The 25,437-nt window shown below is 51.4% G+C and overlaps 1 protein-coding gene across 3 annotated transcripts in view; it reads right to left on the bottom strand.

Moving 5' to 3' along the window:
- The window catches only part of Ripor3 (RIPOR family member 3), a 64,666-nt gene that overhangs the window by 27,014 nt on the left and 12,215 nt on the right, over window positions 1-25,437 (bottom strand). The window lies entirely within an intron of this gene.

Below are 25,437 nucleotides of genomic sequence, written 5' to 3'. Positions count from 1 at the left end.
CCTCTGTCTGTCTTCATGCCCAGCCCATTGGCTGTCTGCTCCCCCTCCCTGCTGAGACCCCTGTGGATCCAGAGCCCAGCGCCTGCTGATGCCAGCTCTGTACTAGGCACACTGAGTGCACAAACAAGACAGTAGCGTGTGGACAAAGGCCCTGTGACACCAGAGCTGTGACCCGGAAATAGAGCAGGGCTGCAGCCCCTGGTAGAACTGGGGGGTGGTGGTACAGAACACAGATTCCCACGGAACTAGGTCCCTCTAGGGGGGACTTTGGCCTTCCAGCTGGGCAGAGGTAGCTAGGAGCCATGGGTGGATCAGAAGCAACAGTGGCAGACATCAAGGGCTGCTTCAAACCTGGGCCCACTTCCTGTCTCGGATCCAGGTTGTAATGAGGCCAGCCCACAGAGGCCGGCATAGCTTCTCTTTTTTCCAAACCATCTCCAGGATGGAAAAATGGCCCCCACATCCCTGGGGAGTACAGCACGGCAAGCTGGCATCTTCTAGCACAGGCAATCGGAAACTTCTTCATATCTAACCTAAATCTCAGCTGCTGCCATTTCATACTTTGCTCCTTAGCCAGGGTGGTGCCAGTCTGAGGACTGCAGGAATGCTAGTGCCCACACACAACCTAGGAATATCTCCACCCAGCAATACAGGTTGCCCTGTATTGGAACCCTGTCCCCGGATCTCTTTCACTTCCACTCCTAGGCATGCTGCAACCTCTGTCCACAGCTCCCACAGCTGCCCAGTGCTGGTCTTGCATTTTGCTTAGAGTCTGTCCCTATCAGGCGCTCTGAGGCCCGTGCATAACCTCTGTACACCTGTGCTGCACCTCTGCACACCTGTGCTACACCTCTCTACACCTGTGTAGCATCTCTGCACACCTGTGCTGCACCTCTGCACACCTGTGCAGCACCTCTGTACACATGTGCATCACCTCCACCTGTGCGGCACCTCTGCACACCTGTGCGGCACCTCTGCACACCTGTGCGGCACCTCTGCACACCTGTGCGGCACCTCTGCATACCTGTGTGGCACCTCTGCACACCTGTGCTGCACCTCTCTACACCTGTGCAACACCTCTGCACACCTGTGCGGCACCTCTGCTTGCCTGCCTGTGCAGTCCTGCAAACCTTCCCTGCCTGCCTCCTACCCCACGGCATCGCCCCACAGCACGGTATACAGGAAGGCATCTGAAACACAAAGCCAGCTTCAGCTCCAGTCAAGGCCTGACCAGGGCCTTAGTGGTTACAACTTTAAAATGGGCTCAGAGGTTCTCAGAGGAACCAAGAGCTAGATGTGCTGGGAGTTCCCCGTGCACAAGGGTGTGTACCTGTATATGCGCATGCGTGTGTGCATGTCCGTGTGTGTGTGTGTGTGTGTGTGTGTGTGTGTGTGTGTGTGTGTGTGACTCACTGTGCACTGACTAGATGGATGAAAGGAGCAATTTCTTGCCTGGTGAAGGGGTCCTGCGGTTTCCGCTGAGTCCCTGCTGGCTGTCCAGGGGCAGCTGTGTTTCCTGCACACAGATGGGGAAGTTGAGGCAGTGTGAGGAGGGGTGAAGCCCTGTGATAAATGCAGCCAATAAGTTCCCCTACTCAATCCACACTACCTCCTAAGGAGCAGGAGCTACTGATGGCTCAGCTGCACAGATGGGGAAACTGAGGGTCAGAGAGGCAGTGGAGACCTTCTGTGGACCCTAGTGGGGAACTGCAAAGCCAGCTTGGAGCCCAGGAGTATATGTGTCTCACCTGGCATCCAGGTATCACCACTGGAGACACATCCCTCTCCCCAAGGAGAACCGCCTTACCCCTGCCATTGGCTTATACCAGCTCAGGGAGGCATTGGAGCCACTGCATCCCCTTCCTGGCTTCAGTCAGCCACAATGGGGATTATGAACACTCCAGCTTGGGCTGTCCCTCCTTCTACTGGGTCTCACCAGCCCACCAAGGCTCCTGCCTTCAGTCTAGTCTAGGGTGGCTGTCACATTCTCCCACTGCCAGGCCAGGGAAAGAGGGAGCCAGGAGAGGGGCCACCCTGGGGTTCCCGAAGTCTTCATTAAGTTTCTGTCCAGATGCTAAACAGTCCTGGTGTCTGACAGTGACAGCCACTGTCCCCTGAGGGCTTGGGACAGGAGGCTGGGATTCCCCACAGACCAGCGACAGCCACTGTCCCCTGAGGGCTAGAGACAGGAGGCTGGGGCCCCCATAGGCCAGTGACAGTCACTGTCCTCCTGAGAGAGCTAGGGACAGGAAGCTGAGGCCCCCACAGGCCAGCGACAGCTACTGTCCCCCTGAGGGCTAGTAGGGACAGGAAGCTGGGGTCCCCACAGGCCAGCGACACCCACTGTCCCCCTGAGGGCTAGTAGGGACAGGAAGCTGGGGTCCCCACAGGCCAGGGACACCCACTGTCCCCCCTGAGAGGGCTAGGGACAGGAAGCTGGGGTCCCCACAGGCCAGCGACAGCCACTGTCCCCCTGAGGGCTAGTAGGGACAGGAAGCTGGGGTCCCCACAGGCCAGCGACACTCACTGTCCCCCTGAGAGGGCTCCCCACAAGCCAGCGCTATGAGGCCTTATGACCCCACTCATCTCACCGTGAGGGAGTCAGCAACTCAGAGACCTGCGTCTTACTCTGAAGTTGTCCTCAAGGACTGGCTTCCTGGACAGTACCACCCAGGAGGGCCCTGGCCTCCTTTCTGGGCCAACCTTCTTGGGTGTCTCCTGTATGGGATCTCCAGGTCTGGGCTGGGGTCAGAACCCTTTGTCCCTAGAATCCTTGGATTCTGCAGTCACCACAAATGGACTGTGGGGCTTGCCCTCCCCCTTGGCAAGGCTCCCTCAGGTGGCGGTATGGGCTCAGGGGTATCCGAAAGACTTCAATTCATGGTCAGGGAACTGAGACCCACAAGAGAGGCTGAACCTACCCTACCCCCATTACCCCAGCTGCCCCATAGAACAATGACTACCAGGCAAGATAGGCAAAGGGCAATTGGAGAGTTAGATGGGACATCTGTCTTTTCAGGCCACACACATCTGTCAGCTTTGCTCAGATCAGCCACTTCAGAACTAAAGGAACTTGAGCGATATGGAAATGAAAGGGTATAGCTGTGCTCAGGACTGAGTTACGGGTTTCATGTAGCCCAGGCTGGCCTCAGACTTGCTATGCAGTTAAGGCTGATCCGCCTGCATCTACCTCCTGAGATGACAGGCATAACATACACACCCAATCGATGTGGTGCCAGAACCCAAGGCCTCAGAGATGCCGGGCAAGTGCTACCCACTGAACCACATCCCCAGTCACCAATGATGCCATCACAGAACCAGTGCCTACTGGATTACTATCCCAGGCCCTGCTGCAGACATGGCCCTGCGACTCCCACACCCCACAGGCCTCACAGCCCACAACCTGCTCCCTGCCCAAGGCTGGACCACTTTGTTATCTCAACACAAGTTCTCTTACTAGCCCTCTTAGATAATGAAGCTGAGGCTGGGGCTGGAGAGATGGCTCAACCACTAAGAACACTGGCTGCTCTTGCAGAGGACCTGGGTTCAGTTCCCAACACCCACACGGCAGCTCCCAATCACCTGTCACCAGTTTCAGGGTGCCTGACACCTCTTCTCATGGACCTCCGAGGGCTCCTGCAAGCACACGCCACACACACATGCGCTCAGGCACACTATACGCATAAAATAAGTAAATCTTAGAAAAGAAACCAAAGTTGTTGTTCTAGCACCTGGGAAGCTGAGGCAGAAGGATAGCTGTGACTTCCAGGCAAGCCAAACCTACAGACTGAGACACTGTCTCAAAGCAACAAGAGAAACAAAGAAAACAGGCTTGGGGGAGAGGATGGCTCCTCCAAGGTTGTTGACAGGAAACCCCAGAGCTGAGACTCCAGCCAGCACACTGCGCCTTACTTACCCTGGAGCAGAGCTGTGCTCACCTCCCCAGGTGCACTGAAGAGGCCCCCACCCATGAACCAGCAGCTGAGGGGAGGAAAGGGCCTGGACTGAGCAGGGCTGGAAGGGACCCTGGCCACATAGCACTGAGCTGTGCGGCCAGCAGCGCCCCCTCCTGGCAGCCAGATAAGGGTGGTTTCCCAATCCTGGACTGAGTTTGGGCTCCCTGGACTAAGACAGGCCAGCTCAAGATTTCATGAGCAGATGCTGACAAGCCCCAGGGAACATTCTAGCATCCTTGATGCTTGCACACAGGGACAGCAAAAGCAAAAAGCAAGACGGGCAACTGGGGCCCTTGGAGACCCCTTGGCCCCTCCAACTCCCTCTGCCATGGCTGGCATTAACCCTAAAGCTGCTAGCTGGGAACAGGGAAGCCCTGGTTATGCAGAGGACCCTTGGGTGGCTCTGAGTCACCCTGGGCAGACAACTGTCTGCAGGAGGCTAGGTGAGCAGTCAGGACCAACTGGACCCCTGGACAGAGGAGCAGCCACAACAGCTACAGTTTCCAAACCTTTGGTGGCAGACAGGGAAACCTCTTCTCAGTCCTGCCCTTTGCTGCCTGGCTCTGGTTGGTGCCCGGTACCGCTGGGACCCTGCAGACCAGTTGAAGGTGGCTTCACAAGGACCAGCTACCCGACTCTGTGGGACCCTGGGGACAGTACTGGGCCTCTGCCCTCAGGTGCGGCCACAGGAAGCAGAAGTTCATCTATCCACAGTCACTCTGTCACCGCCCACCAGAAACCTGCAATTTCACCTCATTGCAAGGCAAAGTGGCTAAATTTAGCATGGTAGGCTTGTGGGGCTAGGCTGCTTTTAAGCCTGAGTCCCTCATTTATGGCTCTTTTTGTTTCTCTCCTAAATGATGGCCAGGGCTCGAATTGCCTTTGGCAGTTTCTGAAATAGCTCCCTTGGTACGGCCTGAGAGGAACTGGTAAATCAGACCAGGATGGGAATAAGCCTAAACAAGAGGGGCGGATGACCTAGCAGAAGGCCCTGGAACCAGACTGTCTGACCCAGAGGGGCCCCCGAGGGAGCCAACCTCTCATTTTACCACATGCTCACGTGACTTGCCTGGAAGAGGAAAAAAAACTGACCGCCTCCCCAGCTGAGTGGATCCACTGCTCCATCAAAGCCCTCCGCTGGGGCTGCCCCGGGGCTTTTGCACTGGCTGCCCTTCTGCCAGCTTCCTCTTCTTCAGGGTCTTCCCTTGAAGCCTCCTCCAAGCCTTTAGGGCTCACAGCTGAGGTTACTTCTTTCCAGAGACATATTTGAGCAAGCCCTGACTGGAGAAGCCTTATCCCTCATTCTGCCTCATACTGGCTTGCATATCTGTAGGTCAGGGCTCATTACATCCTTCACAAGAATCTCTGTTCCCAGACTGGACCATTTCTGTTCCATGCACACCTCTGGGCGTGACCTAGTGGTGACTCAGTGAATGATGGAAAGGATATTTCTGAGGTTTCTCCTTCCATCTGCTTGCTCGGTGAGTGTCTTACTTAAGGTTCCTATTGCCGTGAGGGGACGCCATGACCATGGCAAAGCTTATGAAGGATAACATTTAAGTGAGGCTGGCTTACAGTTTCAGAGGTGTTAGTCCATTATCAACATGGCAGGACATGGTGGCGTGCAGGCAGACATGGTGCTGGAGAGGAGCCGAGAGTCCTACATTTCGATCCATAGGCAGCAGGAAGGGAACTGTGTCACACTGGCAGTCTTGAGCTTGTGAGACCTCAGAGCCCGCCCCCACAGTGACACACTTCCTTCACCAAGGCCACACCTCCTAATAGCGCCACTCCCTATGGGCCACACATTCAAACCCATGAGTCTATGGAGACTACAGCTATTCAAACCTCCACAGGCAGATGTACTGAGTACCTACTGTATGCAGGCGCTGGGCATACAGTTGTCGCTAGGCCACTAGCTAGGCTTGCCAGTTCTACTAGACGAACTGGCCAGTGAACCCCAGAAATACGCTTTGCCAGATCTGGGCTGACAGCCGCATGCTGCCAAGCCTAACTTCTGGGGGTCAAGCTCTCAGAGAAAAAGTCTGGCTTCATTGGTGGTTTTGTTAAGTTTTGGGGGTGGCAATGGTTTGATTTTGATACTTTTTTGATCCAAGGTCTTGCTATGCAGCTCCTACTGGCCTCTAACTTTCTGTCTTCCTGCTGCTGGCTCCTGAATGCAGAGGTGGCAAGCATGTGCCACCACATCCGGCAGCTGAATTATTTTAAGGAAACCTCTGTTTAGAGCAGACGGTCTGTGTGTTTGTGTCTAACAGGTGTTAAACACGGGTCTCAGCTAGAGCAGAGCTTCTGTCCCAGCCTGGCCCCTGGCAGCCATGGGAGGAAGGACCAGGATTCCTCTGGCCAGCACAGCCCTGACACCTTCCTGCCCTGCTCAGCCTGTGCCTAGCCCTTGACTCTCAAAACCCGCAGACTCACTAAGGGCCCATACAGTGGGTGGATAGGTGGATCCCCCAAATGGCTCACACAAAACCTTGCCCACTTTACAGAGTGTGGGCACAGCCATTCCCAGTTGAACATAGGAGAGAGGAAAAGGCAAGTCTGTACTTGGCCCTCAAGGGGAAAAGCAGGTGATCCTCAGAATATGGTGTAGAGGGATGGCCGACACCAGAAGGAAGAGTTCAAGTTCAAGATGTTGAGTGGAGTGGTGTGGTAGCTTGTCTGGCATCCATGAAGGTCCGGTCCTCACTGCCATAGTGAAGAGACATTGTGGAAAACTTCTAAGGTCAACCTCTGGCCTCCCATACACACACACACACACACACGTGTGTGCATGCACACACACATGTGACAACATGTCCATGTGAACATGCACATGCCTGAAAAGACACACGTGACCAAGCTCTCCTTTATTCCCGCCTGTGTTTTAGGGTGGACACACTTCTCCCCTCAGAGGGAGAGTGCCCTGACAAAACCCACATCTCCTCGCAACTTTGCAGCCAGCAGTGTCCCAACCCCTGTGTCCCCTGCAAGAGACCACGACCTAAGACACACCAGAGTCCACCTCCTCCAGCCCACTCTCCCCAGGCAATCGGCCACCCCTTCACCCTGGGCTATCCAGTAGCCGATGCGACTCTAGATAATGCTGTAGCTGGGGACGTAGCTCAGCAGCAGAGCGCTTGAGAAGCATAACAAAAGGCTCTGGGTTCCAGTCCCAGTACCACAAAAATAAACACGATAAAGTAACATAAAATAGAAAGCAAAATAGCAAAAAAATATAGATAAAACCAGCCACCAGCTTGCTACGCCCAATATGGGCAAGAGGCTTCCGTGAAGTCTGGTCAGGAAATCAGCTCCCCAAGTGATGGTCCTCAACCTGTGATAAACACCGATGTCCCACCCCCTCGGTGACCAGTTTCCAGCAGGGCGTTATCGGCCAAGGTGGCAATTCCAGGAGGCACCTCTAGGGTGTGCACTGGAGCAGCAGAGGGAGGCCGGCTTTCCACATCACCCCCTCCTGCACCTTTAAACTTATTTTTATTTTAGATGTATAGTGTTTTGCATATACCTTTTTCTGTGTACTGTGCATGTCTGGTGTCCACAGAGGTCAGAAGAAGACAACAGATTCCTTGGAATTGAAGTTACTGAGCCACCATGTGGGTGCTGGAAATCTGACCCAAATCCTCTGATAGAGCCAGTGCTCTTAACTGCCAGGCCGGCTCTCCAGCCCACCCTCCACTCATACTATCTATCTATCTATCTATCTATCTATCTATCTATCTATCTATCTATCTATCTATCTATCTATCTGTCATCTATCTATCTCTATCTATCTATCTATCTACCTATCTATCTATATCTATCTCTATCTATCTATCTATCTATCTATCTATCTATCTATCTATCTATCTATCTATCTATCTATCTTTTTTCCCCTGAGACAGGGTATCTCTGTAGCTTTTGGAGACTGTCCTGGAACTAGCTCTGTAGACCAGGCTGGCCTTGAACTCACAGAGATCCGCCTGCCTCTGCCTCCTGAGTGCTGGGATTAAAGGTGGGTGACATCACCGCCCGGCCACCCATACTATCTTATTTGGTTTTTGTTTTTTTTTTTGTTTTGTTTTGTTTTTTTTTTTAGTTTTTGGTTTTCCAAGACAGGGTTTCTCTGTGTAGCCCTGGCTGTTCTGGAACGAACTCACTCTAGACCAAGCGGGGCTCAAACTCACAGAGATCCGCCTGCCTCTGCTTCCTGAGTGCTGGGATTAAAGGCGTGCGCCGCCACCACCTGGCTTGTTTTGTCTATTTGGAGACAGGGTCACTCTATGTAGTCTATGTATGCTGTCTTGGAGCTTGTTATGTAGACCAGGCTGGCCTCTGACTCACAGAGATCTGCCTTCCCCAGCCTCGGGAGTGCTGGGAATGAAGGTGCGCACCACCGCACCGGGCTCCATCCCTTATGCCTTAAGTGTTGGGCCACAAACAGAAGAAACATAAGAATGATTGAAAAGAAACCAAGAATCCAGGCAGCGGTGGCGCACGCCTTTAATCCCAGCACTCGGGAGGCAGAGGCAGGCGGATCTCTGAGTTCGAGGCCAGCCTGGTCTACAAGAGCTAGTTCCAGGACAGGCTCCAAAGCTACAGAGAAACCCTGTCTCGAAAAACCTAAAAAAGAAAAAAGAAAAAAGAGTGAAAAGAAAAGAAAACCAAGATAGGACTGGGGCGTCGCTCAGCATGCTGCCTGGAATCTGCAAGATCCTGGGTTCCATTCCCAGGAATCAAAACGAAAAACAGAGGAAACCCTTGAATGTGGCCAGGCAAGAAGGCCCAGGGGGTAAAAGATGCATGCTTCCCAGGCCTGGCAACCGGAACTTCATCCTGGATGGACTCATGTGAAGGAAGGAGAGAACTGACTCCACAAAGTTGCCCTCTGGCCACACACACACACCGTGCAGTGCATGCATGCCATGCCTGCGGTGATAACAATTGGGAAAAATTAAACCCTAGACTCGGGGTTATCTCAGTACAGTGACACGTAGCTACATACAAAATAAGACACTGCTTCTTCAAACATTCCCAAGGAACGCTTTTGACACTAAGAATGTGATAATTTACATCTGTCTTTCTAATAAAAAAAAAAAAACTACAGTTTTTCTAGTCTTTTCCTGTGCAATCACTGCCTCCCTCCCCTGGTTTTGTCAAGGCATGAGGTGGAACAACATGGTTATATGCACAAAAATGTTCATGGCAGGGGGATATTAATTGCTTTAATATAATAATATTTAAAGTATATTGATTAGCTATTTCTTTTCTTTTTCCGTTTGTTTGTTTGTTTTGGGGGGGAGTTATTTGTTAGTTTGTTTTGGTTTTTAAAACAGGGTTTCTCTGTGTAACAGCCCTGGCTGTCCTGAAACTGGCTTTGTAGACCAGGCTGGCCTCGAACTCACAGAGCTCCACCTGCTTCTGCCTGCTGGGATTAAAGCCGTGCGCCACCACCACCTGGTCCCTTTTTTTCCTTTTTAAGACAGGGTCTCTCTACATAGCCCTACTTATCCTGAAAGTCACTATACAGACCCACTCACAGAGATCCAACAGCCTCTGCCTTCCGAGTACTAGAATCAAAGGCACAAGACACCATTCCCAGCCTTTGATTAGGCATTTCTTATTATGAGAATTTTGCAAGCCAGATGTGGTGATTCACACCTGCCTATGATCCCTGCACTTGTGAGGCAGAGACAGGCAGAAACTTCTAGGCCATCCTCAGCCACATCTCAGCAAATTTGAGGACAGCCTGACATGCAACCTCATCTCAAAGACTAAGAATAGGAAGAAGAGGAGGAGGAATAGGAGAAGGAAGAGGAAAAGGGAAGAAGAAGAAGAAGAAGAAGAAGAAGAAGAAGAAGAAGAAGAAGAAGAAGAAGAAGAAGAAGAAGAAGAAGAAGAAGAAGAAGAAGAAGAAGAAGAAGAAGGAGAAGAAGAAGAAGCAGCAGCAGCAGCAGCAGCAGCAGCCCAGGTTCTGCAGTGACTCATGGAGGCCTGGGGAGAAGGCTCATTGCATGCGGTGCACTCTGTGCCGTGTGTGGAGATCTGAGCCGGGGTCCCCAGAACTGACATCCATCTGGCTACAGGAGCATCTGCACTTCCCGCGCTCCTACAGTGAGATGAACTGCACAGACAGGCAAATCCCTGGAAGTTCAGAAGCCAGGGGCACACACAGCAAGGAACAACAAGAGAGCCTGTATCGCTGGAGCAGGGTAGAAGGAGGAATGACACACTTGAGGGTGTCTTCTGACCTCTACACACAGACTGTGGAGTGTGCATGCCTGCACTCATATATGAAGACATACACACATCACACATCCTCACACATGAAGTTATCACCAGGTCCTGTTCCAATAAGGCAAAGACTGACATAAGACAGCCATTTCTGCCGACATAGCCTTGAGGCCAGCAGGACCCAGAGCGCTGGGCTCCCCAGCCAGCCAGCCTGCTTGCTGACCAAGACTGTTCACAGCCTGGGAAGGGACCAAGTATTCAACCAGAGATGAGCCATCTGTTCACTCTACAACAAACAAGTCACGAGAGAGCTGCAGACAGCCTGCTCTGATTTTCCAAGTCCAGTGAGATGTTTCTCTTTCGTCCTAGCTCCCGGGGGGACACAGGCCAGTCCAGGACCTGGATCCTCGCCCAAGCGCCACCCTGGCCCGCAGTGCATCAGCGCTAGGGAACAGGGACAGCAGTGTCTTCCATTCCCTTCTCCATCCTTTCTCAGAGACTATGCCAGATGGTCGACTCATCTCCCCGACAGGGTGATTTCTTCCCAAAAGGACAGGATGTTTTCTAGAACCCAGTGTTCTCTCCCAGTGTGGAGGTGGTGGGTGTTGCTTTGGAGTGCAGTAGACAGAACCTAGAACCTTACATCTGCTGGGTAAGCGCTGCGGGTCTATCTCTGCAGCCCTTAGATCACAAACCTCTTTTCCAGCAAGGGAGACCCCTACTGGTCACCTTCAGTATTGCTTCCTTGCGTAACCAACAGGGATAACCTCCCACCCAAAGGAGCGTGAAGCTCGGTTCACACACTCAAAGTGAGGTCCGTGGGTCCCAAGCACCAGACAGATGTGTGTAGCTGACTAGTTTGGGCTTAAATCATAATCCTGGAATTTCCAAAGTATTGCAGAACATTCTAGGCTGACACTAGAGTGTGAACCATGAGCTGTTTATCAATTAGTCCACTGTTTGCCAAACATTCTTTCCTGAGTCTCCCGGGAGATGGTTTAGTTGGGAATGCATGACAGTTGAATGGAAATTAGCAGAGGATGAAGGCTTGGCTCGCAGAGAAGCTGTCACCATCTGGAAGAGGTAGATCCCATCAGGAGATACAGAGAGGGAGAGGGGGAGGGGGAGGGAGAGGGAGGAGAACTGTGTGCTATGTGTGTGCGTGTGTGGTTGTGTGTACGCGTGTGTGGTTGTGTGTATGCGTGTGTGGTTGTGTGTACGAGAGTGTGGAGGTCAAAGGGCAACCTCAGGCTCCAGTCCCCTCCTTCCATTCTGAGACAGGGTCTCATCACCACTGTGTACCAGCTGGCTCATCGGCTTCCATCTCCACTGAGATGACAGTGTACACTGCCCTGTCTGACTTAACTTGGATTCTGGGGCTCCAAGCTAGCCTCTTCACACTTGTATGTGTGCCATCTCCTCAGCCCCGTTACTAAGTTCTGAGTTTCTGTGGAAAAGAAAAATGACATATGGGAACGAACTAGAATTTGGGGCTCTTTGAAGACAATTAATGACTCACGAAACAGGCGAGTGCCTCCCTCACCCACATGGGGCTGCCAGGAGACCCCTGAGTTACAGCAAAATCCTTCACAACTCCCAGCCAACCCACCTGGGAGCCTGGGAAACCCACCTGGGAGCCTGGGAGCATCAGGGAAAACAAAGAGCTGGAGCAGTGTGGGGAGGAGAGGAAGGGAGCAGCTTAAGGAGGGTTAAGGGGTTTTGTTTGGTTTGGTTTTTAGATAAGATCTTTCTGTGAAGTCACAGCTGGCCTGGAACTCACTAAGTAAACCATGCTGTGTGTGTATACACATTCATCTACACACATAATAATAATAAAATTATAATAAATGAAGCTCTGGGTATACCCACTCCCTTCTGTGATCCCAGAACTTGGGAGACTGAGGCAGAAGATTTGCATTGAGTTTGGGGTGAGGCTGAGCTATGGAGTGAGACTTTGCCTCAAACAACAACAAATTAACAAATCAGACTGGGTCTGGTAGCCCAGCCTATAATCCAAGCTACTCCAGAGGCTGAGGCAGGAGGATTCCAAATTCAACAGTTTGGGAAATGTAGAAAGACCCTGTCCCAGGAGAAAAATTAAAAGGTGGGTTGCTGTGTGTCTTTCTATCTTAGTGGCAGAATGCACTAGAGTGCACGAGACCCTGGACTCAATACCTGGTGGTAGCCAGGCTTCGTGGCACACGCTTGGAAAGTGGAGTCAGGAGTTCAAGACCAGCCTGAGCTACATGAGACCTGTCTCAAAACAACAAAAGTCACAATTAAAGGAAAAGGAAGAAATGAAAGAAAAGAAAGGGACTGAAGAGCAGGCTTAGAGGTTAAGGGCACTGGCTGCTCTTCCAGAGGTACTGAGTTCAATTCCCAGCAACCACATGGTAGCTCACAACCATGTATAAATGAGATCTGGTCCCCTCTTCTGGCCTGCAGGAATACATGCAAGCAGAACTCTGTATACATAATAAATAAAATTTTAAAAAATATTTCTTATGGTTTATTTAACTTTATTTTATGTGCATTGGCGTGAAGACATCAGATCCCCTGGAACTGGAGTTACAGACAGTTGTGAGCTGCGATGTGGGTGCTGGGAATCGAACCCGGGTCCTCTGGAAGAGCAGTCAGTGCTCTTAACCGCTAAGCCATCTCTGCAGCCTCCTAAATAAATTTTTTTACAAAAAGAAAAAGAAAATAAGGAAGGAAGGCTAAAGAAACAAATAAAGGAATCAGAAGGGAGCATGCTTCAATGTGCCGGGTATGAAACACAGGATGGGAGAGTCAGGAGCTAGGCAGCTAGCTACATGCCGGCTCTGGCATGTGGCACCCAGAGATGTGTGATCACTGAGCTATTCTGATGGACCCTTGTGTGAGCCAGCACCCGCCCCAAGCCCACCCCTCCTCCGGTCCTTCCCCACACATGCTGCTCTGGTCCCATCCCCTGGACTCTGCTGCTTTTCCTGCCTAAGGACATGGACCCACTTGGCCCAGTGGCAGTTCCTGCAAATGCTGAGCTGAGCTGGAGTCTGGCCACCTCCTGGATGAGTTTCCAGGGATGAATGCCCTCGAGCCCAACCCCCTCCCACTGGCAGGAGGTGGCTCCTTCCCTTCCAGGGAGCGCAATGAGGGCCTGGCTTCTAATGGGAGGCAGGAATGCTGTGGGTGCCAAGAGCCCTGGCCAGAGGCCTGCAGATCTGGGCTCTAGCGGCTCACTCCAGCTGTCTGTCAGAGACATGCTCCTAGAAGGTGAACTGGGGACAGAAGCATAACCTCATCCCTCCTCACCACAGGCCAAAGACTAGTCGCAGCCTCTCAAGGCTGCAGCATCCTAGGCTGCACGGATCCTGAACCAAGGAGGCTTCTGTTATACTGTCATGGAGGAAACCCACGGACCAGACCCCAACACACTATGAAAGGATTCTCTGGAGGAACCAGTGTGGTGGTGCATGCATGCAATGCCAGCACTTGGGAGGCTGAAGCAGAAAGATTGAAACCAGCCAGGAGGCGCTGCATAGCGGTGTCAAGGGCATGGGAGCCTCCAGAAGCTGAAGAGCTACTACAGACATGACGGGGTCACTGCGGAGATGGAGACCATAGCAGCTTCATGTCCACTCCTGTGACAAGCAGGGCACCCTGACGAAAAGCAGCTTAGGGAAGAAAGGGTTTGTTTGGCTTGCAGTTCCAGGCAACAGATCATCGCTGTGGGGACGGCAAGGCTGGAACTTTGAATAGCTAGTCATGTCACATCTCGTCATGAGCACAGAGGATGCAAGCCCACTTGCTTGTGCTCAGCTCAATTTCCCCACTCATACATTTCAGGACAGCCTGAGTAGGGGCTGGTGAGACCCATAGGAGGCCAGCCTATAGGCCAACAAGTGTACACAGTTCCCCAGTTAAGATCTCTACTCGATCTGAGCTGACGAGATGGTTCATCAGATAAGAGCACTCACTGCTCTTTCTGAGCACCTGGGTTTGATTCCCAGCACCTACTTGGTAGATCACAACCATCTGTTAACTCCAGTTTCAAAGGCTCTGACTCCCTCTTCTGGCCTCCAGGGGTGCTAGGCACGAATTTGGTAACATGTAGGCAAAACAAATGCTCATGCACTTAAATATTTTTTTGAGACAGGGTTTCTCTGTGTAGCTCTGGCTGTCCTGGAACTCACTCTGTAGACCAGGCTGGCCTCAAACTCACAGAGATCTGCCTGCCTCTGCCTCCTGAGTGCTGGGATTAAAGGTGTGCACCACCACCGCCCGGCCATAAATAATTTTTTTAAAATTTTATTTATTTATTATGTATACAATATTCTGTCTGTGTGTATGCCTGCAGGCCAGAAGAGGGCACCAGACCTCATTACAGATGGTTGTGAGCCACCATGTGATTGTTGGGAATTGAACTCAGGACCTTTGGAAGAGCAGGCAGTGCTCTTAACCGCTGAGCCATCTCTCCAGCCCCCCATAAAATAAATTTTTAAAAACTTTGAAAAGCAACCTGGGAAGGTCATGTGGGATCAGAGCTGAGCATAGCTACCCACACAGGGAGCCGCAGTCTGACAGGGAAGCAGGGAGGCCCCTTCCTGTGTGAAGCAGACATCATGGTCATGGTGTTCTGAGTGGGCACACGAGATCAGCACCACGCAGAGTCCGTCCAATGCAACCCAAGCCCATTGTCCATCTCTGACCCCTTATCGCTGGCTTTCCTTGGAGCCATGGAGTTTAAGACATTCCTCCTTAGTCGGCTGTGGCGTGTCTGAGGCCCTCAGAGGGTGTGTTTGAACCTGTGACCCAAATGGTGGGGGAACCTTGTAAACCTGCACATTTGAAGCAGACACAAAAGGTAGCTGGTCACATGTCTATATGACAGGCCCCCTGCATGGGGACAGAAAAAGGTGGGTGACATCTGGGAATGGGGAGGAAGAAACAGGACAGGGACCATAGGAGGTTGTGGTGGGAATGTCCCTGGGTGACAAAGACATCCTGGAACTAGATGTTGACAATGGTCCGTCTCTGAGAGAGCACTAACAGATCGAGTGTGTATTGTAGGAGGACAAAGGTCATATGAATTACATCTCCATTTTTTAACAAAGATGTTTCTTTTCTGGTAGTGGTGGCTCATGCCTTTAATCCCAGCAAAGTTTAATGTATTATTTTATACCCTCTGACTTTGTTCCCCTAACCTTGCACCCCTGACCTTGACTCCTTACCTTTCACCCTTGACTTTGTGCCCCCTAACCTTTCACCCCGTCTCAGCTCATGCTGCTTTTCCATCTGTAACGGGCTGCATGATCCTCTTTCTGCTCCCCTTTTGTTTTTTGAGATAGGGTCTCACTCTGTAGTCCTGGCCTAGCCTCATACTCTCAGCAATCCTCCTGCCTCAGCATCCCGAATACCAAGATTCCTATTGTGGGCCACCGTGCCCAGCCATGAGCTTCCACCTGCAGCAGAACAAACTCACTAGAAATGAACCCCAGAGGCAGCCTCTGTGGGCGGCCCTCCTTGTCCTGTCAGAGCAAGGGGACAGCTCCCCTTCCGGCCACCCTGACAGGGGTACTGGCCACCATCCTCCGTTCATCCCAACTGTCACTCATACGGCACCTTCACAAATGCCCCAGACCTAGCACTACTGTGTCACAGGTCAACATGGCTCTTTATGTCTCACTCCCCCAAGCTCAGTGTGTCCTGGAAGGTGACATGACACTGCTGAGTCAGCATCTTCCCACAGACAGCAGGCTCGACACTGAGCCAGCATGCGTCCAGCACCTACCCAGCCACCAGAGCCTCTGTAGTGTCAAAGAGGAGATGGGTGTCTGAAGTCACAGACTTTCGAACCGGCACTGTCAGGCCTGAAAGATCCTTGGGAAAGAGACTTAGGGGATGGGTGGTGAGTCACCACCAGTAATTGGTAATTAACACCTTCCCATCTCTCTTGAAGGCCTTCTCTTAACCATCACTTTCTCAGGACACCATCCCTGTTCCTTATCTAAAAGTGTCATCTCCCTGTCCCACCCTGTCTTCCTAAACTTTTTGGTGAGTTTGCTTTGTTTTACACGACAGAGTCTCACTATATTGGCCCTGAATGGCCTTGAACTCAAGCAACACAGGGGATAACGGGTGTACATCATGCCTGGCTCTGTGTCCCTAATTTAATTTCCTTTTAGTCGTCAGGTCATCAGGGGTGGCAGCTTCACCCACCGAGTCACCTCTCCTTCCCAAGCCTGTTTTATTTTTTAAGGATATATATATATATATATACACACACACACACATATATATATATATAAATGTATACAATATTCTGTCTGTACGTATGTCTGAAGGCCAGAAGAGGGCACCAGACCTCATTACAGATGGTTGTGAGCCACCATGTGGTTGCTGGGAATTGAACTCAGGACCTTTGGAAGAGCAGGCAATGCTTTTAACCGCTGAGCCATCACTCCAGCCCCCAAGCCTGTTTTAAATAGTAAATAGAGGTGGCTTAGAGACGTAGCCCCATCGGAAAATGCTTGTTCAGCATACACAAAACCCTGGATTCCACCTCCACCTTTGGTGTGGTGGGTGGCACACTCCTGTGGTGGTAGCATCAGGAAGTGGGCACAGAAGGATTAGAAGATCAGGATTATCCCAGGCAACACAGCAAGCTGGAGGCCAGCCTGGACCACAAGAGACCCCGTCTTTCTTGAAAAGAAAAAATTAGCGCAGACTTACCAGGGAAAAATAGTCAGGACCCCAAGAAATGGTGAGGGTGAGGAGCATCAGGGGCTTAGAAATTATTCCCCAGGAGCAGCTCGGGTCCCACCCAGGGCCCCTGGGACATGGTGGGGGGAGGGGAAGCAAGGAAACAATGCACTGTGGTCACCCAGGCACTTTAAGTACATCAAGATGGGCACAGTGACGCCAGCTGCGGGGAGCGAGGCTGGAAAGAGCTGGGTAGTTAAAGCTCACAGAACTGAGCCTCTTCTCACAGGAAAAATATTTATTTCACCGAGCTCTGCGTTTTGGAAAGCTGTGGCTGCAACAGCACACACATCGATTTTGCAGAGTTTTGGCTATGGCTGAGTTTTGTCTGCCTCCGGTCTCTGTCTGCGTAGTCTGGGCGTGCGCCTGTGTGTGTGTGTGTGTGTGTGTGTGTGTGTGTGTGTGTGTGTGTTCATCCACAGCACCACTCCCACGAACAAGCAATCAGCTAAAGGACAGCCAGAGCACGCAGCCAGAAAACAAGGCCTGCGAACTGAGTGGCTTAGCCAGGGCCCTGCTGTGTCGTCCTCAGGAGCCTGGGGAGAAGCAGTTACTGTCTGTCACTCCTGCCTTCTCTTTTGACCTAATACACCGCTTTCTGCCCTTTCCTCCTACCCCCAGGTCGGGCGGGGGGGGGGGGGGGGGAGTACAGCTGGGCTTGGTGGCACATACTTTTAATCCCAGTCCTTGTAAATCAGAGTTAGGTAAATCTGTGAGTTTAAGGCCAGCCTGATCTAGGGGCCAGTTAGGGTTACATAATAAGACCCTATCTCAAAAACAATGCCAACAAAAACAAAGCAGAAAAACAGACAAGCACGGGGAAGTCAGTAAAAACCAGGGCCAGATTCACATACCTATAATCCAGCATGCTAGGTGTGGCAGTGCACGCCTTTAGTTCCAACACTCGGAGGCAGAGGCAGAGGCAGGCAGATTTCTGTGAGTTCGAGGCCAGCCTGGACTACAATGTGAGTTCCAGGACAGTCAGGGTTCACAGAAAAACCCTGTCTCAGAAAACCAAAATAAAAAAAATAAATAAAAACCCAGCACTCAGGAGCCTGGGGCAAGGGGCTGGGGGAAGCCATGGACAGCCTGCATTGTTATCAGAACCCTGTCTCAACAGGAAGGGGCTGGGGGACTGGAGAGACAGTTCAGCAGTTAAGAGCATTTATTCTTGTAGGGGACCTGGGTTCGACTTTCAGCACCCAGGTAGTGGTTCCCAACCACCCATAACTCCAATTCCAGAGAATCCGACACTCTCTTCTGGCATCTGTAGGCACTATATGCACACAGTTACAGACATACATGCAGACAAAACACCCATACATATAAAACAAAATAAATTACTCTAAAAGCAGAAAGGAAAAAGTCTGAGACTGTCAAGATTCAGTGAGCAAGAGCACTTGCCCCCAAGCCTGATGCCCTGATAGAGGAAACAGCTGGTTCCTGAAGCTGTCCTCTGGTCTCCACAAGAGCCATGGCAGGCTGGGCAATGGTGGCGCACGCCTTTAATCCCAGCACTTGGGAGGCAGATCTCGAGTTCAAGACCAGCCTGGTCTACAGAGTGAGTTTCAGGATTGGCTCCATAGCTACTGGGAAACCCTGTCTTGAAAAAAAAAAAAAAAAAAAAAAAAAAAAAAAACATGGCAGAGAAACACACACACACACACACACACACACACACACACACACTAAATAGGAAAATGTCTGGCCAGATCTGGCAGCATCCTATAAGTAGATCTTATTGTCCTCTCCATTCTTTGAAGGGTAGCAGAGCCTGGGTTGGAGCCAAACTCCCCAGCAGAGTTCCCATAGCGGACAGGTAGAGGACGCAAGATTCTATTCTACACTGCACTCAAGGACTCCAGGGCCTCCACGGCCAGGCTCACCAGGAAGAGCCTCAGAGGCTGAGCTGGGCTCTTAATGTACCCACTCCGACCTTCTTGCGGGTTCTAAATTTAGCCAAACAAGTTCTTCCAGCCCAGCCGATGACGCCGGTACACTATTACAGGATCAAGCCTTTTCCTGGTGTGGAAGTAATAAAAGAATGTGGCTGTTTGCAGAAGCCGGCCTGCTGACCGCCATCTGACATGGACCCTCGGCCCCTCCTGATCACGATGGACGTGTGGTTATTGACTGCCTCCCCGGGGACAGTGATTAAAACATTTCCTGAACCAGAGTCTAAATGGCATTTATGAGAGCGCCAGAAACAAACCCCTAAGAGTTGGGTATGGTAGCTCATGGCTGTAATTCCAACACTTGGGGAGTTGAGGCAGGAGGATTGCCACAGGTTCCTGGCCAGTTGGGGCTACATTGTGATTTTGAGGCCAACCTGGACTAAAGAGTGAAATGAAAAGCGAATTTAGGACTATTAGGAATCAGTGTTCGGTTTGTTTGTCTTAAAACAGTTTCTCTGTGTAGCCCTGTCTGTCCTGGAACTTGCTCTGTAGATCAGACTAACCTCAAACTCAGAGATCCACCAGTTTCTGACTCCTGAGTGCTGGAATTACTTACAGGTGTGCACCACCACTGCCCTGAATCAACATTCTAACCAAAGTCAAGCTTAAACTTTTCCTACAAACGAGGAAGAGGATAATCCTATTCTGGTAGAACACAAGGCAGGTAGGCATCTCGGGGTCCTTGGGGACTCACTGGCTGAGCCCTGGGGGACTGACTGGCCTGCACCCCTGCTTAAAGCCCCCACTGTGAAACAGCACATGTCCCCCAATCTGGTCACTGGCAACTGAACGCACCTCAGTCACTGGACTGAGCAGAGACCATGCACTCACTGGTCACAAACATGGCATTTGATGTCTGGTCCTAAAAGACCAGCCCAGATACCAGCTTCCTCCCTCGGAAATGTGAATTTGGAGTCAGGGAAGTATCATGGGGTATCTGTGCACTGTGTGAAGGTGTATGGCTGTGACTGGTGCATTAAAAAGCTAAATGGACAACAGCTGGGCAGGAGGTATAGGCGGGACTTCCAGAGACAGAGAGGACTCTGGGAAGAGAAAGGGGAGACATCAGGACATGCAGAACAAGCAGGATGTGCAAGAGGAGAAGTAACAGCCTTGAGCTACATGGCAGAATGTAGATTAATAGAAATGGGTTCGTTTAAGTTGTAAGAACTAGTTAGGAACAAACCTAAGGGAGAGGTTGAGCTTTCATAATTAATAAGAAATTTCTGTGCTGTTATTTGGGAGCTGATAGAATAGAGAAAGATTTGTTACAGGGAAGGACATCCCAGCTGAGTCCATCCCTGAGACAAAGACCCAAGGTTTGGGAATGGGGTGCCCACTCTGGGACACACAGGGGGATTTATGCAGCAAAGGGGTGAGCGCTGTGGAACTCTGGGTTCCAGTGAACTACAAATGGCTTGAGCAAGCCTCCCCCCAAACCCAGTCTCCTCTCTGTTGCCATGACAAACACCCTGATGAGAGGAAACACGGGGAAGAAAGGGTTTAGTTGGTTTACATTCCTGGCTATTGCAGGAAGTCGAGGCTTCACAGCCACAGCGGAGAGCAGAGAGAGAACAGACCACAGACCCTTGCTTTGTTTGTGCTCAGGTAGCTTTCTCCTCTTTTATAATGCTCAGGACCCTCTCTGCCTAGGGCATGGCACCGCCCACAGTGGGCTGGGTCGTCCTATATCAATTAACAATCAAGACAATCCCCCACAGACTGCCCACAAGCCAACCCGACCTAAATAACTCACCAAGACCCTCTTCTCAGATGACTCTAGATTGTGTCAAGGTGGCAGTTAAACCGACAGAGCCCCCATCCCACCCCACCCCCAGAGTCCTTGGTTTCGTGAACCAACTAGTTGTTCTTCTAATGAACTTTGCTGAGGTTTTGGGCTTTCAGTGTTTTCTCTATCCCCAAGCAATATCTGTAGCCCCATGCAATGAACGTAGCCCTTCTTAGTCTGAAGTTTAGTTTTGTTTTTGATATATTTTTTATTTATTTTTGTGTGTGTGCGTATGTGTGTGTGCGCATGTGTGCTTGTTTGTGTATGTACACCATGTGCATGCAGATGCCCACAGAGGCCAGAAAAGGGCATCAGATCCCCTGAAACAGAAGTTACAGATGCTTGTGAGCTGCTAAGTGGGTGCTGGAAACCAAGCCTCTGCAAGAGCAGCTTGACTGCTGAGCCCTCTCTCTAGACCCTGTTTTATTCTTTTCTTTTTTAGTTGTTGCTTTTTGGATTTGTTTGTTTGTTTGTTTATTTTGAGAAAAGGACTCACATTACCCAGGCCAGCCTTGAACTCCTGATCTGCCTGTCTCTCCTTCCCAAGTGCTGGGATCAACAGGTGTGCCCCACTGTGGCCAACATAACAAGAAGTGTGTCTGAGTGAATTTCTGACTCATGGGATACAAACAAACCTCACTAAAGTCAGAAAATGTTCTTGTATGTCCCAAGTGACCTGACTCTCCCCGCTGCTGAGGGCACTTGAAGGAGAGACAAAGAAAGTTTAGGAACAGGCTGTACTCCGGCAACCTTCCCCACTTAGAATCAGTGTTATCATCGCTGTCTCTGGAAATCCAGGACAGAGGGTGAAACTGGGCACTCCTGAGATCACAGGGCAATGTGGGGAGGGGGTGGTCCAGGCAGAAGCGTGTCTACCCTTCCCTGGGGCTCACACAGCACAGGGATGATCCAGGCAAGGCGGTTGTGGTGACGATGGGGGGAGGTGAGCAGGGTGACAACAGGGAAGGAAGGCAGTGAGCTTGCACCAAACCTCACCTTAGTGAGGCTCAGTGGTGAACGCTGGTGCTGGGTGCTGGGACTAGGACCTGGGTCTGCTGGGCCCCGGCAAGGCCCCTTCCACTCCACACTAGCCTGGTCTGCTGCCTGCCGGGCCTCCTTGCCTTGCCCTTCCACCTGTTTCTCCCATCAATGGTCCCGACAGACTTGATGGCTCAGGGGGCTCCTGAAGCTGACTGTGGAGGCGGAAAAGGATCAGCCACAAACTTTACCCATCTCCTGCTTCTTCTAGACCCCAGGGAAGCGTGGGTGGGTCCCGAACAACCCAGGAGCAGCTGCTTTGGTCATCAGAGGTACCAAAGATGGAAATCTCGGGGAAAGAAAAAGAAACCAAATAGATTTGCAAATAAACTTCCTGGACCTAGAGCCTCAGCCCCAGTGCAGAAGATACACAGCACGGTACCAGACCCACAAAAAGAAGAAAAGTTCCACGTGCAATCAATAGTAATCACCACTGACCACACCAGGAAAATCAGGGTGTGAGTGCCAGGTACCAGGCTGTGCTAGAATTCTGTGTGGCTCACAGCATGGCTCAGAGGGGTGTGCCAGGGCTCCAGGAGGTGCTAGGTCACACTTGGGTCATCCCTGGGCTTGAGTATTTGGCTTCACAGGTAGGAGGGCTATAATCCCGTCCTGTCCTTGGGGCATGCTTCCTTCAGCGGTAACATCCCTCACCTGGCATTTCTTCAGCTGTTGGGCGTGTGTCTCTGTTCACAAAGACCAGGTCAGCCTGGTCTCCAACTCAGGGCAATCCTCCTGCCTGAGAGTGAGCTACCATGCCTGGCTTAACCTTTCTTCTAATAGGTAAGAATTCTTAGGGTGAAAGACTCCACTTTGTGCTCTCTCTCTCTCTCTCTCTCTCTCTCTCTCTCTCTCTCTCTCTCTTTCCAGTATGATTTGGGGATTTTTAGCTTATAATAGCAAGTTGGGATCAGGGACAGCAACTGAGGGAGGGTCTGACTAAGAGGACATAGCATCATGGCTTCGTGGATTTCCCCTTTAATCTGATCAAGCCCAGAGACCTAGGACACAGATTTAAAAGGACATTGGTTTCTTAGAACACAGGAGAGAACATTCTGGATGTTTGCTGTTATTTCCTCTACATTTTAGTAGCTCGTTGTGTAGCCCAGATTAACCTCAGACTCGCCATCCTCCTGCCTCGACTCTCTCTACTCTGAGATCACAGGCCTGGGCCATCACACCTGAACATCTCACAGTCCTCTGTGGTCAAATGACCCCTGCTCTGGTGAAGTCTAAGACCCAAGGCACCTGGAATCTTCTATGCGTCCATTGTACTTCTCCCCAACAAAAACTTTTACCAGTGTTTTTTTTTTCCTTGACTTCTGGGCCATAGAAGCCCCTCTGAAAAGGACCACCAACTATAAGTTGACAAAGTCTCCTCCCACCCACCCATCTCTCGAGGGAAGTCCCTGGGACCCACACCCTAAACCCAGAGGTACTTCCCAGCTTGCTGCACTGGTTCCTAACATCCTATTGACAATGTGAGGGACAGGCTTAGATCTTATGTCCAGCAGACCTATGACATGCCTGATGTCGGACTCTAAGAGATGTTCTCTCCAGGGGAGCAGGACAGCAGAGGTTCCTGAGTCAGACAGACCCGGAGACAAGCCCAGCCTCCCCTTTCTCGTTTTGTGACCATGGACCTCTCTGAGGCCCCCTTCTGGGGTGTGTGTGTGTGTGTGTGTGTGTGTGTGTGTGTGTGTGTGAACCTAATGGTTAGGCCATGACAAAGGTGAGGTCAGAAGAGGCAGTGGTTTTCAAGCAGGGTGTAGTGACTCACACCTATAACCCATTTACTTTGGAGGCTGAAGCAGGAAGATACAAAGTAAGATAGCCGTCTGTAAAGAAATAGGGCCGCAGATGCACACAGAGATACAGTGTTGCCTAGGGCAAGGCCCTGAGTCTACTCGGTGCTGAGAGAAAGAGGAAAAGGTGAGATGTTAATCTCCCTGCTGACCTATAGCTCAAGACAGAGCAGGGATGTCTGTGCTCAGCAAAGCCCTGGGTCCCATTCCCAGGCCCCCCAAACAAAAGGTAAACCAGGCACGGTGTAGGCACCTCCCTCTCCCTTCATCTCCCCCCCCCCACCTTCTCCTAGGCTTGCACATTAGAACAAAAGCAAGCACCCTGCCGAAGATACCCTGAAGGCAACACACTAAAAGCACCTGCAGCCAGCAGTCTACAGAAGCCGAACCCACGTGACAGGCAAGATTGTCACTTGACTGGATCTAAAGCCACCTTGGAGACAAGCCTCAGGAGGTGGGAAGATCCATCCCAAATGTAGGAGGCGTTCCAGGGGCCAGGGGCGGACCAAATAAAAGGGACACCAGGAGCTGCCTCCTGACTGTGGACTGCACGGTGACAGGCTGCCTCACACTCCTGCCACCAGAACCAGCCAGCCATGTTGGACTGCACCAGAATGTGCAGTGGACTGTGAGCCAGAATGAACTCTTCCCTCCTTAAGATGCTTTTGCCAGGGTGTTTTATTCATGGTGACTGGAAAAAGTAGCCCAGTGCTCCCTCAAGAGAGCTGGGGAGCAGCCTCTACTGACCCTGGATATAGTTCCATGACAGTCCCTCCATGACAGTCCCTGAAGTGGCACACCCAGGGCAGCCATGCTGGGTCCCTGCTCCACAGAGGGCATGCGGTAATAAGTGAGTGTCCACATCCACCACGTTGTGGGGTCATCTGGTATTCAGCAGGAGACACGCCCTCGTTAGCTCTTGACCCTTGGACCAGTTACCTACCTGATCTCTGACTGTGTCACCTCATCTAAAATTGGGCAGAGGCTGCAGCTCAGCAGATGGCGGTGTGCTCACCACACTCAAAGGCCTGGGTTCCATTCCCAGCCCCACAAAAACGAAAGTTAAAACCAGGCATGACATAAGCACCCCCCCCCACACACACACACAGGACCAGGCGTTTTCTTGGTTCTGTGTTATTTTCTTGAACATTAATTCACATTTAACGGTGGCACACAGTCACTCTGTCATCCTTGGGCTCAAGAGACTGAGGCAAGAGGATTATGAATTGGAGGTCAGCCTAGGCTACATCCTGAGACCTTTTCTCAAAAGAAAAGCCTTTGGGGAAATGGCTGCATCCATAAAGAGTTGGCATGAGCTACGTTTGGTTCCCAGCACCCTTGTGAAAGCCAGGTGTGGCAGACACACTTTGTAACCCCAGGGCTGGGGAGACAGAGGTGGAAAGATCCCTGGGGTCGCGAGCCAGCCCGCCTAGCCTACTCAGTGAGTTCCAGGCCCACGAGAGAAAGGAAGGTGTCTCTCCGAGGAAGTCTTCCATCCTCACTCCACTGGGAAAACTCTTAGGGCCTCAAAGAACCAGCAGTTGGATCCAGCTGTGGCCAGGAGAAGCGTCAGAAGCCTTAACAGGGCATGGAAGGGGTGTGTCTGAGGCTCTTGGCCCTGCCCTCCTGGGCTCTGCCTTCTCCCTGCACTACTGACCTGGGGCCCACTGTTGCCCACAAGCCTGTACTTGGCTTGGTGGAGACAAACAAATCAACAGCATTGTATCGCTAAAAACGCACCCTCGTGGGGGTAGAGCTCCTTTACTGTCCTATTGTCCGATTGCTGTGAAGAGACACGGTAACCAAGGCAATTTATTAAAGAAATCATTTAGTTGGGGGCTGGCTTACAGTTTCAGAGGGTGAGTCCATGACCGTCATGGCAGGGAGCGTGGTGGCAGGGAGGCAGGCATGGTGCT

This window comes from Arvicola amphibius, chromosome 5 (genome assembly GCF_903992535.2).
Source record: "Arvicola amphibius chromosome 5, mArvAmp1.2, whole genome shotgun sequence".
Classification (NCBI taxonomy): domain Eukaryota; kingdom Metazoa; phylum Chordata; class Mammalia; order Rodentia; family Cricetidae; genus Arvicola; species Arvicola amphibius.
The sequence above is the reverse complement of the archived record's forward strand: the minus strand, read 5'-3'. Positions and strand labels throughout refer to the sequence as shown.